This window comes from Oryza brachyantha, chromosome 5, assembly GCF_000231095.2.
Source record: "Oryza brachyantha chromosome 5, ObraRS2, whole genome shotgun sequence".
Lineage (NCBI taxonomy): Eukaryota > Viridiplantae > Streptophyta > Magnoliopsida > Poales > Poaceae > Oryza > Oryza brachyantha.
In genome coordinates, this window is record NC_023167.2 from 13,756,588 (window position 1) to 13,767,493 (window position 10,906).

Here is a 10,906-nt window from a genome sequence, read left to right on the forward strand (position 1 = left end):
AAGACAAAATGTGTATATGACATGTGGGACTATGTATTGATGTTTGGTAGTAACTATTGTATGAATTGGCTATTAGATTGACTATAGATGAATTAAAGTTAGTAGTTGGCCATACTATTGAACTTGCTCTAAGAGCAGGTACAATAGCAGGCTATAAGCCAGCTATAAGCATATTTTAAAGAGATAAAAGGAGCGAGAAGAGAGGTGGACTATTAATTTATAGCCAGCTGTACACGGGTTCCAAGACAAAATATATGTATGACATGTGGGGTCATGTATTGATGTTTTGTAGCTAACTATTGTATGCATTGGCTATTAGATTGGCTATAAATGAATTAAATCTAGTAGATAGCTATACTATTGAACTTGCTCTAATGGGCGGGGGCGACCTTTGTCCTCCTTTATTCGTTCAATATTATAAGCCATTTTATATTTATCTAGATTTATCTATATTAATGTATTTATTTTTTATATGTGTCTAGAGTCATTAGCACATAAATTAATCTAGAAAGACCATAAAGCCTGGTCACGTGGAACGGAGAGAATACTTTTCTTATCGCTTCGCTTTGTCTGAGAAAAGTAAAATTATATATTTATAAATGAAAATACTTTTTAATAAATTATTTATATTTGTAGTCTCAGTGATTAAAAAAATGCTGCAAATAAACTGTAATAGAAAACCCTAAACTAATCTTAAATTTAAGAGTGCAAATTTAAAATTTGGCTTATAAGTATATAGGCAGAAATTTTAGGTGATTTCCTTTCTCAATCTTATTACTGCCATGGAAACGGGCCCTGGGGAGGATGATGATTGCGAATTTGACGTTCGGCAGAGTGTAGTATCCCGGGAAATCATGGTTGATACGAATTTGGTGGGCACATTGGTTGTTGATCTTTTTTTTTAATGTGTGGTTCTAATCGATTTGGTTCCTTCTATCACGGATTTGACGAAAGAAAACCTTTACATTCCATCCGAAAATCTTGATTCTAAAGGATATCTGTGCTGAATTTTTGTTTTGCACTTTAAATTGTTTTTCGCACTATACAAGATACACACATCACACGGTATGTTTGCATAAACATTACAAATTTAATTTGATTGTATTAAAATTTATATTTAATAATTAGCAAGATATATCTTATAACATGTTCTTTTGTTTGGATTTAAATTTGGTCGTGCTTAGAGCTTATTTGGTTTGCTATCATGCCAAAATGTTGGTAATGCCAGATCATATGCAAGTTTTGGTAATGCCAATATTTTGGTAATTAACATATGTGAGTTATCGGCAAATATTGACAACAGATCAAACAACAGTCATATTAATATTCAAAGTGTCAATATTTTGGCATGTTAAATTTTTGCTCCAAACAAAAACATGCCCTTAGAACAATGGCAAAATTTATTGATTGTTTCTCCATCTCTAAATTTCGTGCATTAATAATTACTACTATTTTAATATTTGAAGTAATCTAATTGGTATGATTACTGTCAACATTTCTTTGAAGTAATTAACACTAGAGGTGCCAGACATAGATCATACATTAATTATAACTTGATCATCTACTTTCAGGAGGAGCGATTATTGAACCATCAGACGGGTCCTACCACGCGCGAAGACGAGAGCTAGGGGTGGATAACGAGCCAGCTCGGCTCGGCTCGGTATGGCTCGTTAAGATAACGAGCTGGCTCGACTCGGCTCGTTATCATAACGAGCTAAAAACCCAGCTCGGCTCGGCTCGTTACAAAGCTCGAGCTGGCTCGTTAGGCTCGCGAGCCGTGCATGAAAAGTTAACTTAAAACAATTTTTCAATAAATTATACAAGCAAATTTTTAGTTTAAACATGTAAATCATATGAAATTATATCTAAATATTAAAGTTTGAACCAAGTGGCGAACCTATAAAATATTGAACATATGTCTTTCGGGGTGGAATCAATGAATGCCGGCGAATCGTGTATCTTTGGTCTAGCTCGTTAGGCTCGTGAGCAGCTCACCAGCCAGCTCGAGCTGGCTCGTTATCTCTAACGAGCTAAAATGCTAGCTCGGCTTGTTAAAAAAAATGAAACAAGCCGAGCCGAGCCGAGCCAAATTTATCGCGAGTCGAGCGAGCTAACGAGTCACGAGCTTTCTGTCCACTCCTAACCCTAACCCTAACGAGAGCCACAGATGATCTCGCACGTCGCAAGCCCAAAGATACGGGGTTGTTGACATGATGTTTAGGCTCGGTCCTTGTCATTCCCGGAAATTTTTGTTGTGGTTGTTGTTAGCTTCACGCCATCATCGGTGTAGTTCGGACGTGCCCTTGCCATTGGCTTGGGTAGCCGTGTGGATTCATTCAAAACGCATTCTCACTTTTGACGTCAAAATTTGAAAATTTTGTGCATGTTGTGTTTGTACTACCCAAGACTTTATTAGCACTGACGGCTTCGTTCGGTTCGGTTGGAAGATATTTTAATCCACAAAATTAGGGGAAAAAAGGGTAAGGATGGAAAATTTTCCGAAAGATTTGAGTTAGTGAAAATTATATTATGTTTTCTCTCTACAATTTACAGTAAAGATTTTTTATTTCCGTACACTCCATTCCTTTAAGCCCGATGACATTTATAAGGTCTTATTCGTTTCAAAAGATAAAAAAAACATAGGAATAGAAAACATGTAGGAATATCATGGGTTTGCATATGCAAAATAGAGGATCAAAAAACAGAGAAATGTGATGGTATGGAGCATTTGGAACACAGGAATATAAACCAAAGGAATTAGCATGCATCCTATGCCAACCAAAATAAATAAGGTAGGAGTGGATGTTTTAATCCTATAAAATTCCTACGTTTTCATAAGATCTGTACAATATTTCTTTGGAATTCTTACATGTCCTTACTATGAAACAAATGCATGATCAATTTTAAATAGGTAATCCTACAAATATCCTGTGAAAATCCAACGAATGAGCCCTAAGAATTATTTCTTAGAAATCTAAATCTTTTGTTTTTCCTTCAAATGAATGAGCCCTAAACTTTTCAATCTAAATTACTACCTAATTTTTCCTCTTCTGCCAACCCGTTTTATTTTTCTTTTGCACTTTGTTGCTTTGCTTCCGTCATTCCATGTGCAGCCACACTGTTTGTGTTCGTCAAACGAGCAGCAGCTGTACCAAGCAATGCTTTGAATTCCCAATTTAAATTGTGCTTTTTGTGATGTGCAACTGTGTACTATAAACATTTAGATACTGGTAGCCCTTTTTCGAAAGCCCCTTTTCCTTTTTCTTAAATAAATAAAGCAAGCCCATTCTGATGATGCGTTTCTGCAAAAGTTGCCAGGAAGATTTCTCGTTTGGAGGCATAGCTCCAAACGGCGGTGAGTCAGCCGTGTAGTGCCTAATTTCGGGAAAGTGAAGAATCTAACGGTACCAGTGACAGCTACATGCGTTCAAATGCTTCATCTTGTTTTTGAGATAATTCGGAAAGCGCAAACCGGCGTGTGAGCTGCAAAATGCATTTGCTACAGGGTTTTTTTGGACACAAAATGTTGAAAAAAAACATGTATAGGAAAAATACAGAAATAGAATGGCACACCATGTAAATCTTATAGAATTCTAAAACATATTAATTATAGATTTGGTTTCCTTTTTGAGGATTTAGATGTTGGAATTTTTAAATGAAACTTCTTGAGATAGACAGGTCATCCTTTTGTTTTTTCGAGGAAAAAACCAAACGGCATATTTGGAAATAGAAAATAATTTACGAATTAAACTTTTATATACATGTTTATAGCGATCTGAAAGCTAATGTTGATGATGAAAAACTCATAATCAACTCTAAATTTAAGGTTAAAAATTTAAATTTTGACTTATAAACATAAGTAAAAACCAAAAGATGAGGGTGCAACTAGAGTGAAAACAACTCCTCTGACTTACTATCCTATATAACTCAATAGCTGACATATGGACCTCACATCTCTATGGGTGACGCGCGTTAGGGGGTAGTATGTCAAAGAAACTCATCCAACCAGAGTGACAATGGAAGAGATTGCATTGGACTTCTCCAAGGAAAAAAAAACATGAGGTTTGAGCTCATGCTTATTTTCCTATGTAATATTATACAAAAGAAGTCAATCCATATATATAAATTTGGGCATCCAATTCCTTCATTCCGAAGGGTCTCACAGGAAAACTTTTTTTAGTATTTGAATCATCTAAAATTCCTTTGATCCAAAGGAGCCCTAACTAGTGTTTTAAGGATTTAACGTTTAGGACAAGGTCTAGTTAAAATTTGAAACTTTAACATTTATATTATAAAATATTGAAAAAAATTAATATAATTATGCTACTATCATAGTGCACATATACTCTTACCGTCCGTTGTCTTTTTAAAATAAACATTGAAGAAATCATGGATGGTAAGTGTTTTAAAATTTGATCAAATCATATCCAAAACATATTTTTATGACCCAAAAGAATAATTTGCTAATGCACTGATGAAAGATATCATTTAGAAATCAAAATCACTGAGTTGTTGTAAATTCTTTTATGTTCCTTGTTGTGGAGGGACATTGCGCCGATGTGGAGTGGACAGTCACAACATGCACCACTTATACTTTTGATGTACTTTCAATTTCTGTAGGATTGGAGAAACGTGCCATTTCAATTCCTATATTTTTTTTTCTCGTGGTTTCCCTATCTTGGGAAACAAATGATGTCTTAGTGAAAAAGTAGTTTAGAGTCAGATCGTTAGCACCAGGAATAATTAACTTTTTGCCACTCTTATATTTGGTTATAATAGACTTGTCACTATACCCACATGTCGTAGACACACGAGGACCCACATGTCATAGACAGCGAGTGGCAAATCTGTTATCGACCAATTTTAAGAGTGGCAAAAAGTTAAATGCCCCAAATACGTAGGCCTCCTTTGAATCGAAGGATCATACTGAAAATTTGGAGGATCTAAATCATATATGATTTTTTTTACTATTTGATTCTTTCTAATAAAAGATTGAAGTTTTGCAAATTCTATGAAATTCGTAGGGATTGACTTAACGCATATAGATTTTAGAGGAAAGTATCTCGTAAATTTTTTCTTCGAGTTATATCTTTCATCTTATCTACACGTTCTTCATACAATATATTCAAACAATCATTATGTATTTTTCATATATTCTGCTTTTTTTTGTTGAAACCCTATATTTTTTATTCCTTCATTTTTCCCAACCTCAAAATAAACATGTAGTTTTGTAAAGTTGATGTTAGATTATTTGTCGACGGAATACTCATACAATGTGCCGGTAGCCAGTGCACACCATTTTCTATATGATCGGCATCGATCATGAACAGGATGAATGTACCTAGCAGTAGAGTCGGCTATAAATATATTTTAAGAAGATAAGAGAGAAGAGAATATGAGTGGGGTACTAATTTGTACCCAGCTGTAGCACAGACTTCAATATACAATGTGTGTATGACATGTGAGACATAATGATATATGTTTTGTAGGTAGCTATTATATTAATTATTAAATTGGCTATAGATGAATTCAATTAGCTATGCAGTACTGCATCTGCCGGTCGTCCACAAAGTCGGTGGAATTATATTGCGGCCAAACAGTCACAGTGTGGTGCCCTGGCCCGAACAGCTGAACCGGAGTGGACTGGAGGTGGCCACCGCCCACGGGCGCGCGCTTGCCAAGTGGAAACACCGGAGGCTAGAGAGGCAGGCGAGGGCGGTGAGATTTCTCGCGGATGCCGACGCGACGAGATGCGACCAACTTGGCAACGCCGCGCGCGTGAGATCCCAACCCCGGTGCGAGAAGATAGCATACGCAGGGCGCGCGCGCACATGGCGTCCGCTACGCGATCTCCTCACGGCCGGCCGGGCGGCCCGCGCGCGCGCTCGCACGCACCGGCGTATAAAAAACGGAGCTCGCGACACAGGGGGAGCAGCAGCGGGGAACCCGGTTTGAACCGTGGCCTGCTGTAGACCGACTTTGACCGTGCGTTGATCCCCAGATCCCAAATTAGGGTTAAACAAGCGTCCGTCCGTCCGTCCGACGAGGGTGAATCCACGCTAAACCTTTCCGGCCCGAAGCCGCGGGGCAACCGAGGCAGGGACTCGACCGTCGTGTCGTGTGTGCGTGTGGAAACAGTAAAAGAAGCGCGTACACGGCGGGCTGTCCTGTGCGAGCCCGAGCGGTTCGAGGCGGACGAGACGAGATCTGCTACTACAACGTCGTGCGTGTCCGTGGGCCGAGTAAACAAACGCGCTGCCGCAGGGCGGGCGTACTCCTGTCTGCCCCCACACTCGTCACATGGCCTTCTATCCCTCCGTGTCGGATCATCACCAAAAGTTGGAGCAGCCAGCGCCATTTCGTTCCTTTCTACTCCATCATTTATTCTATAATGCTAAGTAAGCAGCGCAAGAGACGAGACGGAGAAAAAACAAAAAAGCAGGTGGAGCTAACAAGGTAGGAGTAGTTTGCAGATGGAGAAGGATAGGCAGGGTACATGTATACCCATCGGTGCCTACTGCTACTCCAGTCCCTCGTGTGCACGGGTGCCTCGCGATTGGACATTTTGTATGTGCTCGCCTTCCGTCACGCTTCCCCACAGCGTGCGGACAAACCGTGTCGCATGGAGCAGCAGCGGCTGCCGCTTGGACCGTCCCGGGCCGTAGCCTTGCGTGCTGTAGCAAACGACCGGTCGTGTAGCCTGTAGTGGGGGGGACGGCAAGGGCGAATGTGATGATGCTTGGGCCGTCCAAGAAAACAACGGTTGCGGGCAGCGCAGGCGAAGCCGGTGTGCAGGTCCAGCCGCTGCAGCGTGCACCACCACGTACTGCGTCTGCGTTTCGTAGCTGTGCACTGCTGCTGCCTGTGTACTCCTGCAGGAACCGGTCACAAGGCGCAGGAGTAGCCCAGCCCAGGAAGCAGGCGCGCCGATCGCATCGAAGCCTAAAAGGGCTTCATTTCATGCCTTGATGGGCCGGATATGCGGGCGAACTGGTTCCGACTTTCGCTGGTGCCGTTTTCCTCCTTACCGAGGCGCGGCCCGATTATACGTAGGCTGCGTTGGGTTTGAGTACTTTTGGGTAATGTATAAAAACAGTAATAAATTAGTATATAGTTAATTAATTATTAATTATAAAAATTTTAAAAGCAGATTAATATGGTATTTTAAAACAAATTTCCTATAAAAAATTTTCGTAAAAAACACACCGTTTAGCAGTTTAGAAAGTGTGTGCACGGAAAAAGAGGGGAATCTGGATCAGTAAGCTTAGAGCAAGTTCAATAGTATAGCCAACTACTAGCTCCAATTTATCTATAATCAATCTAACAGCCAACTCATACAATAGTTACCTCTAAAACATCAAGTCCCACATGTCATACACATATTTTATCTTGGAGCCTGTGTGCAGCTGGATATAAATTAGTAGCTCACCTCTCTTCTCTCTCCTTTTATCTCTTTAAAGTATATTTATAGCTGGCTTATAACCTGTTATTTTGTACTTGCTCTTACTGCCAAACACGGCCTGGTTAACGGGAGAAAAAAAAAAGAGAATCTGGCTAATGTAGTCGATCCGGATGAAGCGGGCCTGGCTAATTTCCTGAAGGAAAGAAAAACAAATCCAAATTGTGTCCCCAGTACTATAGTTTCAATCCCATTTTCATCACTCAATCGCAAAAAACAGTTACTCCGTATGGAGATTCCCTCGTCTATAAAAGCCGAGTCAATTTACTTTACTTTGTGGTTTATTCGGTGGTTTCGTTTCATTTGGCACATCAATATGGTGTCTATGTGACGGTTAGGTGGCACTTCAGCAACACAAATAAATAGAAGTGGTTAAAAAGCCATGTCAATAAAAAAGAAAGAAAGAGGGGACACAAGTAGCACCACTCCTATCCCTTTCCTATTGTCCTCTGTCTCTCTCCAGTGAAACGATGGACAATAGCAGGGCACAAACGCCGCCATTGACAGCGGTCCCAATGTATATATGAGGCGGAACCAGCAAAGGTAGGAGAAAGTGGAGGGAAGAAGGGCTCGAGGGGAGGCAGGACGAAGTAGAGCAAATTTAGGAGGAAAGATACGAAGACTAGGGGAGAAAACGCTAGTGGGTGGAGTCGCAGAGAGAAAACTAGTAGGATGTGATGAGCACGGGAGAAAGTGGAACAAGAAACATACCGATTTTCTAGTGGGATTTGAGGAGCGCACGAGAAAGTTGAGGAAGAAACAAATTGATTGGTAAATGCTTCTATCATTCGCTTTTGGAGAAAAAAAATATAAAACTGTGCTTTTACAAATGAAAAATAATTTATGGGTAAATTTTTTTATATGTATCCATAATGACTTAAAAGCAAATGATGTAAATTAAACCAAGATATGCAAAATCAAGCTTTAATCAAAATTTAGATTATAAGCATCTAAAACAACGAAACGATGGGCCAAAATCGTGGATGAAATCGCTACGAAACGTAACACAAACTGCTTTCTCTAAAGTTAAGGGAGACATAACAGACAAGTTTTTTTTCGTTTCCTAAATCGATTCGTTGCTTTGCTCTTCTCGAGAAAACCGGCCCATCCGAAGGCCGAGTCCCGGCCCACTAGCTCTTGATGCCTCACCATCGCCACCCCACCCCACCGAGGCATCGTCCGGTTCGCGTGATGACTTGGCGATTGAACAATGCACGAGACATTTCTGTCTATTCGTTTTGAGTAAAAAAAACATAGGATTAGATTTCTAAGGATTATATTCCTATAAAAAACCAATCGATTGGTAGAAATGAGGTATACGAAAAAAATAAAGACAAAAATTCTTTTTTAATTGGTGCAAGGATAAAATGTACTAGGAAATTTTCCATCCACTCTAACATGTTATAGAAATTTCTATAGACTAATATGTACATGCATTTCTAATTCTACACCTTTTCTATTAGTATTGATTAAAATTCCTTCAAAATACCTCTACTTCACTAAATAGTCGAAATGCTTACAGCTCGATACACAACACGCATATTGGCACGCAGGGGCGCAATCAAGGGTAATTAGTTCCTGTTCCGCCGTTGGTCAGCAGTGAACAAACTACGCGCACACACTGCAATACGCACCAATTTGCTGCCCAGCCTAGCTTATCATCTCATCTGGCACAGCCCAGCTCAGCTCATGCCGCCAACGACCGGATAAGACCAGAGGACGCAGGACTACTACTAATGTACTGCAGCAGTACACTGTTTCCAGATGCATCTGCTGATTCATCTCTCACAACGCTGTGTGTGTGTGTGCCCACCCAACGAACATCTCATTCCACACCAGAATTCTTGTTGCACCTACCTTATAACCTACATCCATCCCGGCATACATTCTTCTGCCGCATGTAACATGCTTGATCTCACCTTTAGCTATACAAATACGAAATATAAGTATTTCTAGATTGTTTATTAAAAATTTATATTAAGAGAAAAAAATATTGTAATGTTTTTTTAATAAATAACGAATAACTATGGATGAAAGGATAGGTGCGGGTAAAAAAGAGACGAAAAAGAAAAGAAGTATATAATAATATTTATATTAATATAATATTTAAATCGCAGATATGCTTATATTTCAGTGGAGACAAAGCTACGCCAGTACCGCTACTAGTTGCCAATAATGACCGAGGATTATTGCAGCTTCTCATCAACAGTCACATGCTCTCAAGTCTACACGGAAACATATGAATCATATGATATGGTGCGGCACTTGGCGGATGCATCTAGACACGAACCCTTCAAGCCTGCAACCGTGGCCGGTGCTAAGCTGGTCCATGACCAAACAGAAGGTAAGGTAGGTAGGAAGAGCGAACAGGATCGATGTGCAGGCCAAACAAACAACCCGGGGCCTCTCGGCATTATTACTGTACAGCGTGCGTCCTCTCCTCCCCTCCCCTCCCCCCGGAAAAACACCGAGCTGATCACCTGTCATCTTACGCTGGCCGCCTGCCTGCCTGTACTGCGTGCTCTCTTTCCTCTTGTGTTCTTCGGTGAAGCATGCACTTCAGCGATTTCAGCTCACTCAGTCACCTCACTCAGTCACTGTTGTACCCAACTTAACCACTTGCATATATGGCCGTGTTCGGCACACGGGGATAAGTTAATTTATCCCTGATATAGAAAATATAGTAATAAAGTAGTACATGATTAATTAATTAGTAATTATTAAAAAATATAAAATAGATTAATATGATTTTTTAAAACAACTTTTCTATAGATTTTTTTTACAAAAAATACATCATCTAGCAGTTTGAAAAGCGTGCGCGCGAAAAACGAGTGAGATAAGTTGACTAAGGGGGCTGCCGAACATGGGCATAGTCACCCTCATCTTTTCTCTTAAGCTAAAGTCTGAATTTTTAACTTTAAATGTAGAGTTAATCTTAGAGGCTTTTATATCGTAGTTTATTTTTTAGCTTTTACTTTTAAATCGTTAAGGACATATATATAAATGTTTTATTCACAATTTTTTGTTTTTAAATATGTCTGTTGCTTTTTTTTCATTAAAAAACCAAGAAAATAACCTCCATTATCATGGAATAATATTAATAACAACAACAAAGAGAACCCTTCTAGATGGTTGGCTGTGTGGGGTGTATGAGTGGGACATCCCGATGGAGAGCGAGCAGGGGAAGAGGAGAAGGGGTAGCTGCCTAACCACCTTTTCGATCGATCGGCGAGCATTTTCCTGAGTTGGGACAGTGACACAACCACACAAAAGACAGGTATTCGATGAGATGCAATTGTTCCAACCGAGGAATAAAAGTGAACTGCCCAACTGCTCTTTTTCCCGTGAGCATTTTTCGGTTGCCCCTCCGCCGGTGGCACCAGATTGTAAGCAACTGCGCTCTACCACCACAGCTATGCGTTCCTATAGTTCTGGTACCACACAACC